Raw genomic sequence first — 21,443 nt, 5'->3', positions numbered from 1 at the left:
GGGGGCGCGCGGCGACGATGATGACGGGCGGCGGGGGCGGTCAGGGCGACGGCACGGCGGCGCGGCGGCGTCGACGCCGTCGTCGAGATCGAGACTCTCTCGCGCGAGAAGTGGAACGAAGCGGCGACGAGATAACTGATTTTTCGTAAGTGTCATATATATAGGGGGAGCCTTTAGTACCGGCTGGAACCACCAACCAGTACTAAAGGCCAATTTTGGCGAGCCCAAGCGGCGGGAAACTGGGCCTTTAGTACCGGTTGGTGGCTCCAACCGGTACTAAAGGGCAACACATTAGTACCGGTTGGAGCCACCAACCGGTGCTAATGCCCCAACCTTCTTCTTCTTCTTCTTCTTCTTCTTCTTCCTCTTCTCCTTCTTCTTCCTCCTTCTTCTTCCTCTTCTTCTTCTTCTTCTTCTTCTTCTTCTTCTTCTTATTTCTGCGTAGTTTTTTGTATAGTTTTTTCTTTTCTGTTATATTTATTTTCTTCTATTTATTTGTGAGTAGTTTTTCATCTAGTTTGCCAAAATTCAACATTTTCAGAGTTTATTTTGTAGTGATTTTCAATTTCATGGTCATTTTGTAAACGATTGAAAAATAACAAATATAATTTTTTCTGCTATTTTTTCTTTTCTGCAAAACTTGATGGTCAAAGTCTGGAGTTATAACTTAAAAAAAAAGAAATGTCGACGTGCAATTAGTTTTTGCCATAACAGAAGAAGTCCGGAGTTGTAATAAGTTATTAAAAATAAAAAAGAGGTGCAATGCTCGTTAATTTGCTTCAAGCCTTTCGGAATAGTGTAAACTGCACTGCGCATAGCTCCATGCAGTCTACCGTATTCCTGAAGGCTTGAAGCTAAGCAATGTGAGCATTGAGCATCTTCTTCATTGTCTCTGCACTCAGGGCTTATAAACCGCTCCTAGTCCCTCTCACTTCGCGAGGTGGGACTAAAAAACAGCTTGCCGTAACCTCATTAGTACCGGTTCATGGTACGAACCAACACTAAATGGTGGTGGTGGGGCCATAGCCTGACCGTAGGCTGACACAGACTGTTTAGTACCGGTTCGTGGCATCAACCGGTACTGAAGGATCGCCACGAACCGGTGCTATTGATCGCCGCCACGAACCGGCACTAGTGTACACATTAGTGCCGGCTGAAATTCCAACCGGTACTATTGTGCTTCACATTTGACCCATTTTCTACTAGTGCGGAATGGTGTTGAACATGTCCTACTGTGTGTGAGCTAAGTGTGTGAACACGATTTGGTAAAGGTAGTGGTGAGAGGCCATGTAGGAGTACATGGTGGGTTGTCTCATTGCAGCCGTCCTCAGGAACTGAGTTCTGTGTTTGTGATCCATGAACAGTTACTACCACGCATTGGAATGCTTAAGTGCCCCTCTCGACTTATTAATCAACTTGATCTCTGTCCAAGAGTTGCAACTAGTTTTTGGTGTTTGTAGGTAGTGTTAGTAGTCTACCAAGTGGCACCCGGTACAGGTGGGCTTGGGACAGACTAGGCACAGTGGCCCGGTGTACCAAGTAGCACCCGGATGGTGGGCTTGGGAACCCTGCACACATCGTTTGGGGCCGTGAGCGACACCCCGGCCGGATCTCCTTGCGGATGGAACCCGAATAGGCGATAAACCTGGACGAGAGACTTGTGTGGTTAGTCAGGTTGTGGCCGACACCCTCGCAGGGCTTCCGCTTGAAGGTTGTCGAGTACATGTCGTGTAAACGACGGTAAGTGGTGAGAGCATGTGTGAAGAAGTACACCCCTGCAGGGTTAACATTATCTATTCGAATAGCCGTGTCCGCGGTAAAGGATTTCTGGGTTGCCTGTACAGTTCATAGAAAAGTGAAAGTGGATACTCTAAAATACGCAAGATAAGCATGAGTGTTATGGATGGCGTTCTCGTAGGGAGATGGCATCGGATCCATAGTGGTGTATTGATATGGTGAATATGTGGACTCGTGTGCGCCACCTCAAAAGGGTTACTTGCAGTCGTAGTTCAGGATAGCCACTGAGTCAAAGCTGGCTTGCTGCAGTTAAACCCCACCATCCCCTTGTTGATAATGATGCATATGTAGTTAGATCTGATGTAAGTCTTGTTGGGTACATTTGTACTCACGTTGCTTAATTTATGTTTTTGCAGAGAGACTTCAGTCTCGCTAGTAGTCCCACGTGGACTTCGACGTTTAGCTTGTTACCTCAGCTACGATCTTGTGCCCTCGGCAGGATCTGGTAGATAGTCAGGCTTCTCAGCCTTTTTCATTTGTAGATGTCTGTACTCAGACATGTTAAGCTTCCGCATGTGCTTTGACTTGTATGCTCTGATTGTTGGGTCATGAGACCCATGATTGTAATATCTCGCTCCTCGGAGCCTATTGAATAAAATACTTGAGTCGTAGAGTCATGTTGTGATGCCATGTTGTATTTGTACATATCGAGCATATTGTGTGTATGTTATTGAAATGCTTGGTATGTGTGGGATCTGACTACCTAGTTGTTTATCCTTGGTAGCCTCTCTTACTGAGAAATGTCTCCTAGTGCTTCCACTGAGCCATGGTAGCTTGCTACTGCTCCAGAACACTTAGGCTGGCCGGCATGTGTCCTTCTTCGTTCCTGTGTCTGTCCCTTTGGGGAAATGTCACGCGGTGTCTACTGGAGTCCTGTTAGCCTGCTACAACCCGGTTTACCGGAGTCCTGCTAGCCCAGTTGCTACAGCCCGGATTCACTCGCTGATGACCAACACATTCGTTGTTGGGTCATGTATGCCTGTCCCTGTAAGTTAGTGCCACTTTGGGTTCACGACTAGCCATGTCAGCCCGGGTTCTTTGTCATATGGATGCTAGCAGCACTATCATATACGTGAGCCAAAATGCGCAAACGGTCCCGAGCCAGGTAAGGTGGCACCTGTGGGAAAACCGTGCGTGAGGCCGCAAAGTAATATGATGTGTTACATGCTAGATCGGTGTGACTTAGGATCGGGGTCCTGACAGCTTTGGCATTAGAGCTTGACTGCCTGTAGGATACCAAGCCAAACTGGTCGAAGTTGAGTCTAGAAATTCTTTAGTTGTATAAGGGAATTGATTGTGGGATGGAACGTAAGGCTCTTTTTACTCCTCATACTTTATGCCCTTCTGATCCGAGTTATCTTATCTTTCTTACGGGGTTAAGGAACTAGGCTATCTCTTCTTTCTATCAGGATCACGTGTTATAATCCGTAGACTTATAAGATTGTTGGATTTAAGCGTTAGTCCAGTTTCTACTATCTTTGTGTATTCATAGTTGATCTTGGAACCTTGATATTGTGACGATCGAGTGGTTAGGCCATCAATTTGCAGGATGTCTCAATTTTTTTTGAGCATTTACAGTCGTTATGCTGTCAAAGTCAACCCAGGTTTCTAAATAGTCTGATGCATTTGCAAATCCCTTCTTTCTGTTCCCGATGTCCTTTTGGGTCAGATTAACCACACTACCCAGTGTGTTGAGGTACTTCATTGCCTCGATATATAAGTTGGAGCTATTATTATGACCCTAGGTGTCTTAGTTAACCACCTTGTAGTCTAGTCATGTTTTGCGTACCCAGTGTGATGATTCTGGCCTTCATTTTTGAAAGCATCCCGTGATGCCATTTAGTAGTAGGTATTCTATTCCTGGGTTTTTGAACCCGAGAATCACTCCACTTACTTCATGTTGATAGTGTTTGCTAGTCCCTTCAGGATATTGGTAACCTTTGCAATAGTTCTCGAGGTTCGTGGTATTACCTTCTTCCAACTACCATGAGCTGTTTATGGCAGAAGTTCCTTGCTGAACCGAAATATCACAACCAGAGTGCTCTTGGCGAGTTCTCGATTCTATGTTGTTATTCTGCCACTTCTACCTTTCTGCATGGGTTATCCGGAAGAAACCTATTGAACTTGGTTCGACATACTAATCTATGCATCCACAACTCAGAAAACCGTATGTTCCTTTGAGTTGTCCCTCTTTAGTTGTCTTCTGACCCTCGTCTATCAATTGATAGTCAAGAGTATGTGTGCATTCGTTCATTGATACCTATTACTCTTGTGGTCCGTCAAGCCATTCTATTCCAGAATCACTAGGAGAAACAAACTCCAGTATCTCATCCATTTCCAAGATTGGATCAAAGTAGTTGTACTTCGCAGATCAAAATGCCAATCCAGCTTTTGGTCTGTTCTACCCTAAAGTATTACCCACTTTATGTCAGGAATGTCATGAGAATTGCACCTTCTCTTATGAATTCTTGATGTAGTGATAATTCTCGCCATCATTATTCATTCCTCGGTGTCGTGTTGTCGCAACCGGAATGCCGACAAGTGAGTCATGATGTGTGAAATCAATACTCCTAGCAACTGTGTTGCCTAGTAGTTAATGGACAATAATTATCCTTAGCGTGTTGATTATTGAATCATCACCCTAGGGTTTATCGTGCTACCTAGTCCATGTTCCAAGGTGCAGTCTCCGATCAATGAGTTAGGATTGTGTCAATCCCTCGCTCTTTTGATCATCTCGTCTTGCCCTGAAAAGCAAGATTATTCTCGAGCCTAGTGACATATCGGTGGATCGTGATTTTCCGTATATCTTCTCGGAAGTATTACCAGGTTGTCAACTGACCGCTATGTTGAGCCCGCGATCAAGTTGGTTGCTTGTAACCACCCATTCTCCGAGAATCTATGTGGGATACCCCTGAGCTAGTTGGTTAAGCGAAACAACAACTTGGAGAGTTGGAAGATAAAAGCTTGTCTGACTTAGTTCATGTTAAGGGATATCTTCTTTTTGTGTGTGTGTGTTGAAGAAAGATGATATCTTCACCGATTGGTCCTGTGATCAGTTAATGGACCTATCATCTTATCCAATCTTTGATTTGAGTGTGGGCTATCCTCAGATCAAATCAGAACCAACGATATTCATAATGTTGTCTTACTCGTGGATTTTCCTCGAGCATACACCATTATATTCTTTGGTCGGACCAATACTATCACTTGTTCTCATAATTATGGAATTCCATTTTTATGGAAACCTGGATAAATTGTTGTTGAGCCCATCGACAACATCTTTATCTTCTCCATGATTTTGTCGGACATCAAGCTAGTGTTGGAAATTTGTGTAAGCATTTCTTCGTGTTTCGTTCATGAAGCATATGTTTGGGTGAAAGAAGTGACTACCTCTGATTCACGTGTACTTGGTGAAAGTTGCCGCCGTGAATTCGAGAAAGTTTGTCTTGCCTCCTTTAGGATCATCCCAAATCAGTCATGCATATGTGCAAAGTATTCTGTGGTTTGCAGACTTGGAACCTTCATTCTATATGTGTCCCTAGAACACAAAGGCACTGATTGATTTGTTCAAGGAAAAGGAGTTGATGTGCGAATACTAGTTCATGCACAAGACTTCGATATCCTCGATGATGGTTCCCTACCAGTACTCGGTAGTGTTTTATTGTAAGACTACCATGTGATCATGTTTGTCTGGGACAGCATGTTCACACGTGGTAGCAGAACCAGCTCATGTTTTGGAGCTTGCTATCGTAGTTCATTTCCTGAGAATCTCGCAACGCCATCTCGTCGATTTGTGTTGCAAACTTTCATTTTCTTCCTAGACTCGATAAGTCTGGATTATTCTGACACCAACCAGATCTGAATCTCAGGCAGATATGATTGTTGGAACGTTTCCCAAGAACTATAATAATGGTCTCTCTGTAACCCGGTAAAGTGGATGTCGTGGCCAACACACCCAGCCGGAAGACCTATTATTGTAGTATCTCGATTGAAGAAAGTTGGCCACCTCCCCATAAGGATTTCGTAGGATTTACTCCAATAAGTTACTCCTTATTGATTCTTGTGCTCCCAAAGTCCGACCTTTTACTTGATGTTCTAGTTATCAAACCATATCTATAAATGGGTTGTGCTAGCACATCAAGGAGAACATTAGAAGCGGAGTGCTAAATGTCTCTTGGTCGATCATCCGGATTTTGATCCCTTGGCCTTGCTAAGGTGAAATTTGAGAAGGTTTATCTTCCTTTGCATCTGCATCCTCCATCACCATTCATCATGGTAGTAAGTTGTGTTGCCAGGATACTTGACACGGATATTGGTAAAACCTTGATGAATATGGAAATGCTCAAGTTCTTGAGAGCACGCACAAGCGCTAGGTGTTATCATCAGCACTAACTGGGATTGCTCTAAGTTTCCTCGGTTACGCTATAACTTTTCAAATAGTGGACTCACTCTCCACTGTTGAGCTTCTCCCCAGTTACTAAAATCATCCCTTGTGTTGTCATCAACAAGGTAATCCACATCATCCATTCTAATCCGGTTATGCCATTCTACCGAACTCCTCCAAATGATCGATTGTGATTTGCCTTAAGTTGGTATAAAGAGTTTCAATGATCTCTGAATCAAAGGTAATTATTTTTGCCACTTAAGGGGATATTTCTACGAGTCACCTTCCTAAGGTGCCCCGTTATGGTATCATGGCAATTATTTCATCGATATCTTGAAACCATTCACCATCTCCTCAAAGCGTGGAATTGTTGCCTACTAAATCGAACCCCCATCATCTGTTCTTCCATTCCTCACGAAGTGTGTTGAACTTCTCAGCTCAAGAGGTGTTCTATGCCTCATTCCGTGAGTTGATCGTCAGTTGCTCGATCCTCGAGAAGATTGATTCTTCTAGAGTTTTCATTTCTTCTTGTGGTCATGTTGAATGGAGTTCTCAAAGCAAAGACGTCAAGATCAATTGGAGCAATGAATCAACATCTTCAAGAAGGGCAATTGGATCATGAAGATCGCGTTAGCTTTGTGTCCCCTCTATCTACTTACCTCACGTCTTGAATCTCGGGATGAGATTTTTGTTTAGTGGGGGTGAGTTTTCACATCCCTAGTTCTGGTATGCACTAGACTAGCCCTTCATGTGTGCATCATGTTTAAATTTTATTTAAGTTGAAATGGGGGATGTTCAAACCCTATCAAAAAAAAGGAATCCACCAGGTTCAACTAAAATATTTTTCAATGAACCCAAATGGCCTTCAAAAATGTTCATCATTTTTGGAAGATGCTGGAAACAGCAACCAGAGGTGATGCACATTTTTGCATGACATTTTGGATTGTTGAATTAACACATATTGTATTTTGAATTGGAGCAAATAAATACTATAAATACTTTATTGCTCCAATAATTCTGATTTTTGTTGAGAGGCTTTGGAATAATCGTTTTAGTCCCTGCAAAATTTATCAGAAGCAACAAAATTAGTTTGGTTCAAAAACCAAATTAAAACAAATGTCAGAAATAGGAAACAGAAACAAAATAGAGCCAGGAGAAACTCACCTCGCCTCACCCACCAAAGCCCACCTGGCCGGCCCAGTTGGCCAGCCCAGCCCACCTGGCCCCTCCCATGTCGTCTTCCTCCTTGCCAGGAGGTCGAGCGCGTGCCTGACGCGCGCGCACCGCCGTGCGGCCACCTCCTCCCTCCCTGCCTGCCTGGCTCCTCCCCGACGCGGCCGACGACGCCACGTACATCACCCTGACCCCCTGGATCTCTCTCACTCTCCCTGGACCCTTCCTCCTCCTCTTCCCCTCTTTTCCTCGTGCCACCGAGCGCATCGGAGAGCGCCGCTGCTCGCCGACGTAGCCACCGTGCACCCTAGGCCTAGCCCCGTGTCCAGCTGCTGAGAGAAGCTCGTCCTCATCTGCGCGCTCAAGATCAGAAGCCCGGGGCACACTGCATCACCGTCAGCATCATCGTCTTCCTTGCCGGCAACCGGTGGATCCCCGCCGTCGATTCGCGCCAAAGAGGGCATCCCCGAGCCGTCCGAGCTGCTCAACGACTCCGCTGTGAGGACTCCTTCGTTTTTCCCCCTCCTCTCCTGCTCGTTCCCGTGCCGTAGCCGCCGTCCCCGCAAGCACCGAGCTCCGGCCATCGCCATTGCCGGCGAACCTCGCACCTCGGAGCTCTTCCGCTCACTTCAATAGCTCCCGCATGCTCGCCCAGTCCCTAGGATCTCGATGCGCCCCTCTGCTTTCTGGCTAATGCGCTGCAGCCCTCGCGTCCGTGCAGCCGTAGCTCCGGCCGCCGCCCGGCTTTTCACCACCGCCGCTACACACTGCCCCAGCACACACCGCGGCCACCACTGGATGTGCCGCATCGCGGGCTTTCTAGCGCGCCCAGCCGCTCGTCCAGCCGACGCCGGAGATGGCGGGACGAGGAGCGCCGCCGCGTCTGCTTACCGCCGGCGATTAGTCACCGGATTAGATGACGTGGCCCAGGCTTAATTAGCTCTAACCACCGATTAGTTAGCCCCTAGAGTCATTGACAAATGGGCCCCACCCGTTAAATAACCATAGGGTTATTCCCTGTTTAATTTAAGCTAATGCCCGTGGCCCCACCGGTCTGTTTGACCTTGCCACCTCAGCGTTGACTGGCCCCACTGGTCAGCCTCTACTGCTGACGATGTTACACTGACATGCGGGACCCGTAGGTTAGGGTTCACCTGGGTCATCGCTGTTGACCTGCTGACGCAGGCGTGAAGCAGTGCTGACACAGTAATGGACTTTGGGTTTAAAACAATCCAGGAAATTCCAGAAAATGTTATAAACTTCCAAAATTCATAGAAATTCAACCGTAGCTCCAAATCAAATAATTTATATATGAAAAATGATCAGAAAAATCCAGTCTATCCATCTGTACCATTTTCATGCATGTTAGAACAACTTTTGTTCACTGTTTAGGTCAAATCAACTAAAGGGCATTTGAATAATCACATATGGAGTTTGAATTTGAATTTTATATTCGAACCAACTTCATTTAATCTGTTGCTAGTTGCATTAGCTCAAATCACAGCATATTGCCATGTGATGATCATCCATCATATTGTGCATTGCATTGATTGTGTTCTTACTTGTTTGCCGGTGTTTGTCCCCTCTCGATAGACGTGGTTCTGACGATGAGTTCGATGACACCGATGAAGAGCTATACTATCTTCAGAAGTGCCAGGCAAGAAAAAACCCCTTGTTCATTCCGATACAATCCCACTCTCTCGCTCCTGCTCTCTTTTACTGCATTAGGATAACAACGATTCAACTGTTACATGCTGCGGTAGTTGAACCCCTTTCCTCTGCATGACGTGTCATTGCCACAGTAAATAGATGAAACCCACTAGCATGAGTAGGAGTTGTTTGAGCCCTGATGTGCCTACTCATTCATGCTTGTTTGTCATGCCTGCTACTGCTTAGAGTTGAGTCAGGTCTGATTCAGCGGGGATGAATCGGAATGGTGTTGAACATGTCCTACTGTGTGTGAGCTAAGTGTGTGAACACGATTTGGTAAAGGTAGTGGTGAGAGGCCATGTAGGAGTACATGGTGGGTTGTCTCATTGCAGCCGTCCTCAGGAACTGAGTTTTGTGTTTGTGATCGATAACAGTTACTACCACGCATTGAAATGCTTAAGTGCCCCTCTCGACTTATTAATCAACTTGATCTCTGTCCAGGAGTTGCAACTAGTTTTTGGTGTTTGTAGGTAGTGTTAGTAGTCTACCAAGTGGCACACGGTACAGGTGGGCTTGGGACAGGCTAGGCACAGTGGCCCGGTGTACCAAGTAGCACCCGGATGGTGGGCTTGGGAACCCTGCACACATCGTTTGGGGCCGTGAGCGACACCCCGGCCAGATCTCCTTGCGGATGGAACCCGAATAGGCGATAAGCCTGGACGAGAGACTTGTGTGCTTAGTCAGGTTGTGGCTGACACCCTCGCTGGGCTTCCGCTTGAAGGTTGCCGAGTACATGTCATGTAAACGACGGTAAGTGGTGAGAGCATGTGTGAAGAAGTACACCCCTGCAGGGTTAACATTATCTATTCGAATAGCCGTGTCCGCGGTAAAGGATTTCTGGGTTGCCTGTACAGTTCATAGACAAGTGAAAGTGGATACTCTAAAATACGCAAGATAAGCATGAGTGCTATGGATGGCGTTCTCGTAGGTAGACGGCAGCGGATCCATAGTGGTGTATTGATATGGTGAATATGTGGACTCGTGTGCGCCACCTCAAAAGAGTTACTTGCAGTCGTAGTTCAGGATAGCCACTGAGTCAAAGCTGGCTTGCTGCAGTTAAACCCCACCATCCCCTTGTTGATAATGATGCATATGTAGTTAGGTCTGATGTAAGTCTTGTTGGGTACATTTGTACTCACGTTGCTTAATTTATGTTTTTGCAGAGAGACTTCAGTCTCGCTAGTAGTTCCACGTGGACTTCGACGTTTAGCTTGTTACCTCAGCTACGATCTTGTGCCCTCGGCAGGATCTGGTAGATAGTCAGGCTTCTCAGCCTTTTTCATTTGTAGATGTCTGTACTCAGACATGTTAAGCTTCCGCATGTGCTTTGACTTGTAAGCTCTGTTTGTTGGGTCATGAGACCCATGATTGTAATATCTTGCTCCTCGGAGCCTATTTAATAAAATACTTGAGTCGTAGAATCAAGTTGTGATGCCATGTTGTATTTGCACATATCGAGCATATTGTGTGTATGTTATTGAAATGCTTGGTATGTGTGGGATCTGACTACCTAGTTGTTTATCCTTGGTCGCCTCTCTTACCAAGAAATGTCTCCTAGTGCTTCCACTGAGCCATGGTAGCTTGCTACTGCTCCAGAACACTTAGGCTGGCCGGCATGTGTCCTTCTTCGTTCCTATGTCTGTCCCTTCGGGGAAATGTCACGCGGTGTCTACCGGAGTCCTGTTAGCCTACTACAGCCCGGTTTACCGGAGTCCTGCTAGCCCAGTTGCTACAGCCCGGATTCACTCGCTGATGACCGACATGTTCGTTGTTGGGTCATGTATGCCTGTCCCTGTAAGTTAGTGCCACTTTTGGTTCACGACTAGCCATGTCAGCCCGGGTTCTTTGTCATATGGATGCTAGCAGCACTATCATATACGTGAGCCAAAATGCGCAAACGGTCCCGAGCCAGGTAAGGTGGCACCCGTGGGAATACCGTGCGTGAGGCCGCACAGTAATATGATGTGTTACATGCTAGATCGGTGTGACTTAGGATCGGGGTCCTGACAATTTCTTCTCCGACAACTCTTATCTTCTCTTCCGACGGGTGGTGCAAGGGCCGCCTGACCGGCTTGGCGTCAGGTCGAACATGTAACTTGTGCTCGGCGAAATCCGTCGGAACACCCGACATATCTTTGGGAGACCATGCGAAGATGTCCCGATTCTCATGGAGGAAATCGACGAGCTCGCTTTCCTATTTGTAGTCAAGGTTTGCACCTATGATAGCGTGCCTCTCCAGGTGCTCCGGGTCCAAGGGTATCTTCTTTGTTTCCTTGGCCAGCTTGAATGAGCCCTCAACCTCCGACTCCTTGGGGATGGGTGACATTTCCGGCTTCTTGCCTGCCAACGCCACCACCCGGTCTAGGAGTCGCTTCTCAGCTGCGATCACGAGGGACTCGACCAACCGACTGCTATCTGCGGCGCAAGCAACCGACTTCTTGTAATCTCCGACTATGGTCAGGATCCCCTTGGTACTCGGAATCTTCATCTTGAAGTAGGCATAGTGGGGGACTGACATGAACTTAGCCAGAGCTGGTCGACCAAGCAGTGCATGGTAGGGGCTTTCGAGGTCCACCACTTCAAACCAGATTGGCTCATGGCGGAAATGATTCTTCTCTCCAAAGAGAACATCAATTTGGGTCTTGCCGATTGGTGAGCAGGAAAGGCCAGGGACTATACCATGGAATACAGTCCGACTGGGGATGAGCTGCTTCTACTTGATTCCCAACTTCTCCATTGTGTCACGGTACAGGATATTGATGCCGCTGCCGCCATCTATCAAGACTCTGGGAAACATGCTGCCCGCCTCTCCGTTGCAAAGGTAGCATCTAGGACCAGGGCGTATGAACCTGGGGAAGGCATCACTTTCGAGTGGTCGGCCCTGCTCCAACTGATAGGCTTCTCAGACCAATGCATGAATTCTGGAGTGTTGGAGGCCACGGCTTGCACTTCTTATTGTTGCTGCCGTTTGCTGCGTCTGTCATCGGCCACACTGGTGAACACAACATAAGCTTCGTGTTCCTATGGGTACTCATCTTGTATGGCACCGACTGGTCAGGCCGCCGGGTGCTGGGGCTGAGGAGGCAGCGGTCCGGCAGGCGGAGGAGGCAGGAGTCCATCTCCCTTGGCGATTCTGGCGAGCCAGTGACACTTCCGAGTACTGTGGTTGGACGTCTTTGCGCCGCTATGGAACTTGCAAGGTGCATCTAAGGTTTGCTCAGAAGAGAAGGCGGGCAACCAATTGGACTTGTCGCCCTTCTGCCGCTTGGGTGCCGGCTGCCCCTCCGGCTGCTGATCCTCGATCGTTGGCACCTGCCGGCTGGTGGAAGCCAGCTGGGTGGCCTTCCACTTGTCGTCACCTGGTTGTTGTCGCCGACTGGTGTCACCAGCCAGAGTCCGAGGGGCCTAAGGTGCCACCTTGCCGGATGCATCAACTATGATTTCCGCCTTCATCGAGGAGTCGGCCATGGCGTGCTTGTCGGCAATGATCAGCAGCTCGTCGAGCATCTCGGGCTCGTCACAGAGGAGTCGATGCTTGAGGAGGGTGCCCTCTCGGTACCCGGCGGTGAAGTATTCGATTTCGTGCACCTCGTGCACGCCTTCGCAGGAGTTGCGCAGCTCGGCCCAGTGCGTGAGGTAGTCGCGAGTCGATTTTGTGGGCTCTTGGACGCACAAGGAGAGCTGTCGGGGCTTAGGAGGTCGCTTGTAGGTGCTGGTGAAGTTGCAGATGAAGGCCTCTGTGAAATCAACCCAGCTGTTGATGCTGTGGGGCTTCAGGCTGTTGAGCCACGTTCGGGCAGGGCCCTGAAGCATGAGTGGGACGTACTTCACGGCAACACGCTTGTTGCCGTTTGCTATGCTGACGGCTATCGAGTAGTCGACCAGTCAATCCTCCGGCTTCATGGAGCTAGTGTATTTGGGCGTATCTCGGGGGAGGGTGAACCCTTTGGGAAAGGGCTCATCCTTGATTCGTGGGCCGAAATAGGCTGGGCCCAGCGCGTCTTCTTCTTCTAGCGCCAGGGATCGGTTGAGGTGGTCGATCCGATAGCGGGCGTCGTTTTCTCCAACTCCTTCTCGGCGGCCAAGGCGGTCGCCGAGTGTCGGGTGCATGACACGTGGTGGAGTGGGATGTCTTGCTCCGCGAGGCGGAGGAGGCGGAGGATCGCCTCGGCGCTCCACCGCTCGAGGGCGGCCGTCTTCGTCATGCTCGATGAAAAGGTGAGTCCTGCTTCGGCTGGCCACCGGCTCATTGCCTCGTCTTCCACGGCGCCGCCAGTTGGCATTCGGGAGGTCGTGCCGTGTTCTTGGCGAAGGGGCGGCTCATCATTCCACGGTGCAGGCTCTTCGGCGCGGCAGTTGGCTTCGTGCAACACGGCAGCTGCTTCTAGGAGCTGCTGGACTCGCTCCGTCATGTGGCGGCGCTCGTCGCCCTAGTATTTGTCCAGTTCATCCGTCACCGCTTGGGCGGCCCGAATGTTCTTTGCGGGCGTGGCGTAGATGGGGCGTTCTGCCCCAAACATGCTGGTGATGGTTCCGCCACGCTGCCGGACAGGGCCGATGCGGCTAGGCCCCCCAGGAGCCGGCGTGCCGCCGACGGCCGGTCCATCTCGCGCCGATAGGCATCTGAGAGGTGTCGCATGCTGGCCAGCCAGCCAGCGCTCTCTTGAAGGTGGACGCGGCGTGCCTCCAGCATCTCAGCATCTGCGTCTTCTGGGATGGGCGCCGTCAAGTCCCGCAACACCGCATCGAGTGGGTCTTGAGTATCTCCATTCGAGCGCTCGCCACTGTTAATGAAGAGCACCTCCGTGACGGTGCTCCCGCCGTTGTGCTCGCGAGGAGGCGGCTCATTGTAGATCACCAGGTTAGTGGGGAACGCGTCAAGCGACGCCGTGTCGGAGTCGACGATCATCGGGTCGGTGAAGCCAACAGACTCCAGGTCCATAGCAGGCTCGCTGGGACGTGAAGCTGGTCGAGGAGGCTGACGAGGCGGCTCTCGGGGCAGCCGGTGCCCGCGTTGGAGGCCGGCTGAGAGGTGAATATCGCCAACGAGGTCGGCGAGGCAGCTTGCCGCGCAGGCGATCTCCGCGCCATGCAGGGCATCGAGGCTGACGCCGTCGGGCGTGCTGGGCTGGCTTCGCTCGCCAGGAAGGAACAAGGTTCCCGTCCAGAGCAGGTCTCCGGGAGATGGCGCAGCTAGCCCCATGGTGGGAGCCAAATGTCGGGGGTTGGGTGCGACATATGCCAAAGGATGGCTTATCATGGTGGGAGCGAGTAGAACGTCCCTAGTGCCCGGAAGCGGGATGAGGCATAGACACGAACGCCGACGTACATTACCCAGGTTCGAGGCTCTCCTAGGAGATAACACCCCTAGTCCTGCTCTGCGGGGTCTCCGCATGATCACTAAAGGAACAAGTGATACAAAGTTGCTCCTTGAGCTGTGTGCAAGTGGAAGGAGAAGGCAAGGCTAGCTCTCTCCTGCCCTAGAAATGTGGCTAGGTCTAACCGGTGGGAACCCTTTGCATGGGTGCCCTGGGGGGTTTATATAGGCCTACCCCCCAGGGGTACAACGGTAATCTGGCCGGCTTCTAGGCCCGGTTGTCAGCGTCTCCGGCCTCCAGCTTCTCTGCCGACTAGTGGGGCCCGCCGCCTGGTGGGCCCCACCGTCCGGTCTGGTACGGAGCCGACAGGCCGCTTCCGCTACTGGCGGGTCTGGTTGGTGGCTGCTCACTGTAACCATGCTACTAATGACGCTGGCTTGTCATCTCAGTGTGGCTACAGCCCCTGCCGCCTGGTGGGAGATCACTGTAGCCACACCTGGTCTCATCAGGTTAATGGTGGGACGGCCGCCTGCTAGAGGCCGGCCCTCCTCCGGTCTGTCTTGTTCGGCGTGTGCTGTCTTCTGGGATGTTACTGCCTGGTAGGGCCCGCAGCCTGCAGGCCATACCGACAGGCCGTAGTGGGGAGCAGGGCTCTGCCTGCCCAGAGTGATGTCAGGGGAGAGTGGCAACAATGCCACATCGTGCGGAGATCTCCGCCCGTACGGGACACTATGGCCACAACAACCCCAGGATTCGGGGGTGAGGGCTTCACTGTTGCCACGCCCCGTATCATCATCTTGATGGGGACACAAGCTCTGAGGGTGCATGGTGGCCGCCTGCTAGATGTCGTCTTCCATAGAGGCCAGCCGGCTAGAGCCGGCCGCTTGTGATTTCGTCTGTTGGTGGTTGGCCGCCCTTTGGTAGCCGTCCATTGGGCTTGCCGGTCCCCAGAGGGCGGAGCTTCGTCCTGGGGCGCCGTAAGGCAGAGTCGGCCCAAGGTCTTGATAAATTCAAGGACTCGGGTGAGCCTACCCGTGGCCTATTACTCCGGCAGTATTCATCCCACAGAAGACACTACTTGACAGCTTCTTCTTGATACTAGATGTTCCTAGTAACTCGCGATGCACAAGGTTTCTCCTCATATACTATTTCACCTTAGCTAGAGGTCCGTCGCCCCCTGAATATCTATTTCTGGTCAGTTGATTCCCAATTAATGAAAGCATTCCCCGGCATAACAGGTGCTGGTACGCCTATTACACCAGGGAATCAGCGCCTCGGTGTTTATCTTAGGGGCGTGTGGAGCCTAGAGCTACTGGCGCCCGATCTGGATGTCGGCCGGGATTAAAGGGATGGCCGGGGGGCGCTGCCAAGCACGGCGGTGGTGTGAGGTTGAGGGGAGGGCGGGGCGGCGGAGGCAGGGGTCTGGGCCGGTGGTCGCTGGCGGTTCGAGAAAGATCGTCAATAGTGACTGGCGGGAGGTATACGAAGTCCATTTGCCCGTTCCTTATAGATCGGATGGTTCATTAAAAAATCGACTGACCTATTTATTTTGAGTCGACTGTTATCTTGATATGACCACATGTGGTGGTGTGCTGGAGGAGTACCTACATTTCCTGTGCTCATATATTACAAAATCAGACGGAGTAGAATCTAATTATGTTTGCCATGCAATGTTGTAGATCTATCATATGTCTCCTGTCATTTATTTTTCAGCCACCTGCTATGTGCTACTTTTACAGTGCACTAGTTCTGCACACACTTCACCCATACTCTCACTATTGTCTTTTTATGCAAGGGTATTTCAGAGTCTGCCTCGAGAGAAGCAGAAAAGAAAAGAGAGAAATTGGCCAGCTTTCTTCGCGGGTAGGCACGACACATTACATCACTATAAAGGGTGCTATGTCAGCAGATAGAGACAGTAAACGTAGCACTTGAGTTGATGACCTCGCTCACAATGAACCATCATCCCAGGTGCTTGCTTTAACTTTGCAGTGTCATATGTGGTTGTATGTTCCATATGGTGTCTAGCTTGTATTTGAAAGGCCGAAGTCGGTCTTTATTAAGATAAGGAAATATATTTTTTACATGAACCACCATCCCGTGAGCACCAGAAGACAAATAGCTAATCAGGGCACTGGCCGAGCCAGTGACAAGCCCAGCAAAGACAGGCATCACCTGCAAGCCAACTAAAAAGCCGCGATGGTGGCGAAGCAGCCCGCCTCCCACCAGGCTCTCAGGTCCTAGATGATCATGCTCACCACTCCCGCCGGATGTCTAGCTTGTATTGCTTCCAATTTGGTTAAATTGCATCCGCTTAGCTTACACATTATACCTTTGAATATGACATGCCTTTCTATTTTTGGTACATACTAATACATCTGTGTATCAACCATGTTCTTACATCAAACTAATGTTCTTGTGTATCCCTCATCAATCACTTATGATGCGGCAGTCAGGCAAGTGGACTACTCCTCATTTAAAGAATGCAGCGTCAGCCTCCCGACATGATTCTCAAGAAACAGCAAGGCTAGATGAAGATAGTAAACATAGCCTCGTAGTTGATTACCGCATTTCCCCTACACTAGCATCGCAGGTGCTTGCTCTAACTTGGCAGCGTGATATGTGGTTGCATGTTGCATATGGTGTCTAGATTGTAATTCATCCAATCTGGTTAAACTGCATGTGCTATTCTGCTTAGCTTATTCATTATACCTATTAATGTGACATGCCTTCCTGTATTTAGTACATAGTACATCTGCCTATTAAGCATGTCCTTACAAAAACAGTTGTGAACATGCCATGTCATCCTGTTTTTCATACATATTCCATCCTGGTATCATGTGTTTGCCTTACATCAAAGTAGTGATTGTCAGTATCATGCATGAATGAGTTCTGAAGAGAGAATTTTATTGCCTTTTCTTGTCGGTTTTACTTGACAATTCAAAATCAATAAAGCGGAAGGAAGTTAGCAAGGAAGCGGATAAAGGTGCTCCTTCCAAACGGAGGGCCTCTACAGTTTCTACTCCTCCATCCCCCCAAGATGATTTCCAAGACAACACATGCATAGGCACTCAACATAGCTGTGTTTATGATGAGCATGTCTCCCCTAGTGCACCATCACCGGTGCTCCCTCTAACTTGGCACTGTTATATGTGGTTGCATGTTATGTGTGATGTCTAGCTTGTATTTCTTCTAATTTTGTTGAATTCCATCTGCTTACTTTACACATTATACTTGAATAAGACACGTGTTCCTGTTTCTAGAACATACAATATCTGTCTAACACACCATGTTCTTACATCAAATTACTACTATTGTGTAACCTGCAACAATCACTTATCATAAGACACGTTTGACTTCGGAGTGTGATATAGGTTACATCTCGCATTCTTTTCTAGCTTGTACTTGTCGGATTTTGGGGTCCGGCAACCCGTGAGAGGTTCGAACACTGGGGTGCGTGCAGAGATCTCAACCTACCCAGCCTGCCTACTCGTGATCCTCCCTAGCCTAGCACACAAAGCTCACAGAGACACAAAGACACATAGATTTATACTGGTTCGGGCCACCATTGTGGTGTAATACCCTACTCTAGTGTGGTGTGGTGGATTTCCTCGAGGGGCTATGGATGAACTAGTACAAGGATGAACAAGCCTCAGGAGATGAGGTGTTCTTGAGCTGGTGTGGTGCTCTAGTTGCTTTGGTTTCGGTCCTTCTCTATGTTCGTGGCTAAGTCCTATATATAGTGGCCTTGGTCCTCTTCCCAAATACTATAGTTTATCATGAAAAAGTAGTCTTCGCCTGCGAAAAGCCTCTGGTTGTGATGCTGCGGTGGGCTCGGTGATGACCTCCGTCTTGCCGTCCTGGAAGTCTTGGTCTCGTTGCACCAGAATGGAAACCTTTGGTTGCTTCCTCGGGACTCCGCGCCTGTGGCTTGCCTCCCTTGCACCTAAGAGGTAACATGCGCTCTGCGTCCGCCTGGCGCCCGCTTGGCCTTGGTCGTCATGGCTCACGTCAACTGAGCCTCGTGAGGTAGCTGCATAGATCTCTCCGCCCCTCAGGAGCCCTCCTGAGCAGGCCAACTCCTTCAGGGGTCGTGGCGTCGTCCGCCTCGCGAGGCTTGGCCCCCGCGAGGGTCTTGTTGTGTTGTTGTCGAAGCTGGGTCGTACCAGGCCGTCGATGGAGCCACGTGGTGGGCCGCAGGTAGGTAGGACTGGATACCCCGAAGGCCAGGACGCCGACAGTAGCCCCCGGGCCCAAGGCAGGCTTGGACATGGCTTCCAGGCGAAGCCAAAGGGCAAGGATGGAGCGCCGCAGGCCCTAACCACCTGCGGCCTTGATGACTCGTGGCGATTGATTGGACATGGGCGACTCCGTTTCCCCACGCTGCCTCGGCAACTGCTCCAGTCTGACAAAAAGGGGGTTCCATCTGCCGCCAATCCTTCATTTCTCCTTCTTCATCTTGCTCCAGATCCCCTTCTCCCTACAACAGAAGAGCGCACCAAATCTGCCGATTCTCCTCCAAATCTTCTGCCTGATGGCCGCCGAAAAAGCCACGGCTTCCTCTTCGGCCGCCCGCGCCGCCTGGTACGAGCGAGGGTTGATGGCGCCCTGCATGTCTAGGGAGAAGCTCCGGATGATGCTCCTCCTGACGACGAGCGACAAAAATGAGTGGGAGGAGACCACGCTCCAGGTCGCCACCGCTGTCCTGGAGCCCGCACGCAGCAACTTCTTCCCCTTCTTCATGCAAGCGTCTACTCCGGGCTGGTACCTTTGTTCTTCCCCTTCTTCTTTGCCATCCTACACCAATACGGACTCCATGTGCTGCACATCCATGCCAACTCCATCCTCCTTCTGTCCCTCTTCGCCTTCTATTGTGAGGCGTTCATGGGGGTGCTGCCCTCCGTTACCTTGTTCCGCCATTTCTTCTATCTTCGCAAGACCGGCGACAACCCGGTCAGGTGCATCGGCTTTGTCGTGGCACGGGGTGGCAATGCAATCTCCCGTGCGGGGAAGAAGGTGGAGGACGCCATGAAGAGGTGGGTGTTGATGGATGCCAAGAGCTCCCAGAGCTCGCTGAATCTGCCGGCCACATTCCCCGTCTCCGACAAGTGGTGGAAGTATGAGAAGATCACTGACCCTTCCCTAACGCCGTTCGAGAGGACGATGGACAAGGAGCTGAAGGACCCAAAGCTGACGGGGGGCATGCTCATCAGGGAGTTCCTGAAGCAGTGCATTGCGCCGCTCCAACACCGCCCCCGTACCTTGTGGAAGCTCGGCAGTGATGACGGCAAGATCCGCCTATGCCGGGACCCCCTTCCCGAGGAGGAGCTGAACAAGGTGCTGACCTTCCTGACGGGAAGGGACCCGAGCGACCGTCTCGAGGGCTGGCTCCTGCTGTATGACCGTGACAAAGCCGAGGAGGTTGTCATAGCCATGCCTGTCTTCGACGATCTCGGGTTTGTGCGGTTTTGGTCTTCCTTGCCGACTACTACCTTGGTGCTGCTCTCCTCCGACGGACAATCTTCCAAGGCCGCCGAGGATGATGTCATGGACGAATCCTCCACCCCAGAGAAAAGGGAGCTCTTGCGCGATCTGTCGGACGATGATGACGATGGCAAGCCCCCGGTGGTGGAGGTGCTGCGCCCCTCAGGAGTCGCCGAGAGGTCTGCGGTGGCCTCCTTGAAGAAGCTCAAGCGACTAGTTGTGAGGAAGAGCAGGACCGCGATGATTTCCCCGGGCAGTAGCCCACCTTCACCAACGTCGTCCCGGGCGGCGCCAACCGCAAGCTCTCCTGCTCCCAAGGGCTCGGCGCCAGCTGCTCCACCTCAGGTCCCGCTGCTTAGCATGAAGAGGCAATGTGCCTTTGTTGACCAGTAAGTTTCTCCCTTATCCTTGCTTGCCAGTTCTTGCTCTTGTCGCTAGGCAGGAGCCGACGAAGAAGCAGAGGGAAGGTACGGAGATCGCCGCGACCGTAGGTGACGGAGCGGCCTCCGCGACCCTGGTCAAGAAGAGTGTCGTAGCCCCCATAGCCCAGTGGCAATGCCAACTCTGGAGGAAGTGGATGCCCGTCTTCAGGAGGTGCCGGTGCCCTCGGCAGGCCTGACTCTTCCGGCACCCAATCTTGTCACGGCTGCTGGGGGCAACCAGTCTCCGGAGCCCCCGGTCCTTCATGAGGCCGATGTTTCCTCCACCTTGGCGCCGAGGGCGTCTCCTCATTTGCCCAGCGCGTGGCCGAGTCACTGTGTTCCCGCTTCCTCCGGGACCCGGGAAGAGGCAAGGGTGGCGTTGGACCTCCTCCAGGGTGAGCTACAGGGCCCGGATTGTCGTTCGGCTCGAGGACGCCTGGGGTTGATCTCTGGTGGCTCAGGGCCGATGCGTCTGTTCGTGCGTCCTTGGACTCTGCGGAGGAGGCCCAGAAGGCGCTTCGGGTGGCCGCCACGATGCGCGACCTGGCCCGGAGGGAGGCCATAGTAGCTGAGAACCGGTGTCGTGTGGCGGAGGCTGATTTGAAGACTCTCCAGGACCAGCAACCCACCCAGGCCAGCCAGCTCCGGGAGCGCGAGGAGAAGCTGAAGGCCCAAGAGGCACCGTTGCTAGTCGGGACGTCGAGGTGAATAAGGTGGCCTTAGAGCAGGCTGGAGAGCGTGATCGCCTGGTGAAGCTGAGGGAGGAGGCGTAGGCATCCCACGCGGCCCTGTCCGAGGCCAAGAAAGTGGCCGCCATGGAACGCGGCACCCTCCCCTCCCTCGAGGCGCACTTCCACAAGGCCCAGAGGGCGCTCTTTTGATATGGTCCCTGGGGAAGGGCGGTGGTGACGACCCCGAGGGAGAGCCCTACTGCTCTTCTTCCTGAAGTCGTGGCGGTGCTTGAAGATATTGTCGACGGGTTTACATCCCTGGTGGAAGGGGAGGCACGCTTGTAACGCCCCGGGACCGATGCTTCAGTTGCCCTTCAATTTATTTTAGTTGTTGACGTGTGTTTATTATGTTTGTTGCGTTATCATAATTGTTTTGCATATTTGATTCCTATATGTTGATGCCATGATCATGTTGAGTGCCTTG

This window comes from Triticum dicoccoides, chromosome 3B (genome assembly GCF_002162155.2).
Source record: "Triticum dicoccoides isolate Atlit2015 ecotype Zavitan chromosome 3B, WEW_v2.0, whole genome shotgun sequence".
Lineage (NCBI taxonomy): Eukaryota > Viridiplantae > Streptophyta > Magnoliopsida > Poales > Poaceae > Triticum > Triticum dicoccoides.
The sequence above is the reverse complement of the archived record's forward strand: the minus strand, read 5'-3'. Positions refer to the sequence as shown.